The following is a 2,121-nucleotide window of genomic DNA, read 5'->3' as shown; positions in this document are numbered from 1 at the left end:
TCTCTAAGACTAGGTAAGCCTAACAAACATGCAGAAATAACTGAAACAATAATTTAAAAGCTTAAAACTCAATTACTCCTATATGAAAAATCTCCACAACTCAGTACATATGCAATTTTCCCAAAACCTGGCGAAAATACAAGTCACAAGCACTACAATAGCATCATGTTCTCCCTACACAACTATATCTAGTAAGGAAAGAAAATATATTTATAAATAGATAGAAGGTGACTTCCAGTCCTGCAGCATCGGTAGGTGTACCTTGAAGTCTCCAAATACAAACTCAGCTCACTGATAACGTGTCACGCCCCAGACCTGGGGGATGGACCAGCACTGGCACCTGGTGCCTCACATAACCTGGGGTACCAACTTGAGACTGAGTGACGCTGAACATACAATGTCATACCTTGGACATAGGGCCAGATTACAAGACAATTTGTGAAGCAAAATATACAACTGAACGGGAACTAGCTCTGACTGAACATCAATATAAAGTTGGGCCGACAAGGCTGTCATAACTACTACAGCTGATAAACCAACAAAAATATACATAGAAGGCCTACAAGCCCAACACACTACACTAACTAACAGGATATGTATACAAGCCTCTACTGATGGATGTATTGTGATCGGAACAAGGCCCCGACTTACCCATAATATATACAAATATATACATAATATGTACTCAAAACCATAGACCCGACAACTTTGAAGGACGTGGAGCTTACCGATCAAGATGATCACAGATAACATCTATAGAGGAGGTCAACCAGTCCCTCTATCCAAACCTGCATGCATGAAATGCAGTGTCCCTGGGAATGGGACATCAATATGAAATAATGTACCGAGTATATGTAAGGCAATAGAATAATTGAAAGATAAAACTAAACTGATAATATAATAACTGAAAGTAATCGGGAGTCAAAGATGACCTGGAGATATACTTACCTACTGATACTGACTCAACTCTCTCAATATAGTAAGTAAAATCATTGTCCGACCCTATAAGGCTCGGAACATGTAACTGCTCTGCCGTAGTAGGCTCTCACATAGGCGCTCGGCCACAATGGACTCAATATATAACTTATCATCTGATCGGAGGTTGCCCAATAGGGGCCTACACACCGATTATAGCTCGATGGTAGTAAAAATACTATAATACTATATATATATATATATATATACACACACACACACACACACACTCTCTCTCTCTCTTGAGTGGAAGAAGACAATACTTAATTGGATATAAAGTCCCGATAAGGGAGAATTTTGTAACTTATGAGACTAGAATAATGTACATAAAACTTTCTTTATGTCTCATTATCCTACACATGTAGTTACGGGAGCATGCCAAAATGAAGGGAAGATTTAGCCTTAACATACCTTATCACAATACTTCCAATGACCCCGTTAAAATCACCTCTTGGAACCTTAACGATATAATAATATTGTAACGGGCAACATCAATATAATAATATAATAATATTGTAACGGGAACCTTAATGACAATATAATAATATTGTCATTAAGTTACTAAAGGTACAACTATCGCACAACAAACGACAAGCTTATGTTGTATTAAAACGGGCAACATCTCCCCTATAATCCTTACTTCCTCCCAATTCGAGATAACACCAACAACATAAGAACACAATAATAACAACAAATATACATTATTTTACAACCTTATATACATCATAAAATACAACAAATATGCCCCACACACCCTAATCTCTTCATACACAAAGCAACCACAATAGTAGTGTAAAAAACCCCAAAAATGTTACAACAAATGACCAACCCACTACCCTGTATTTATGTGGTATTTATCCAAACCATTTCTCCTATAAAACTCCCTAAATAGTAGAAAAGCAAGCAATCCAACAACAACACAAAATAACCCACAAAACAGTCCATTACAAGTTGAATAACTCGAACTCACGACTTCCGATCACCATCCCGTGAGTAATTACAATTATTGAATGGATTCCCATACATTTCCAACATAAAAAAATGGATGAAAGAGAGAAGTATACTTACCATATTTGTTGAATATCTCAGCTCCTATCTTGGTTCTTCAAACCCTAGGTTTTTCTCCAACTAGAATTTGAAAAGGAG

Source organism: Nicotiana tabacum, chromosome 1 (assembly GCF_000715075.1).
Source record: "Nicotiana tabacum cultivar K326 chromosome 1, ASM71507v2, whole genome shotgun sequence".
In the NCBI taxonomy this organism is placed as follows: Eukaryota; Viridiplantae; Streptophyta; class Magnoliopsida; order Solanales; family Solanaceae; genus Nicotiana; species Nicotiana tabacum.
Note: the sequence above shows the minus strand (reverse complement) of the source record.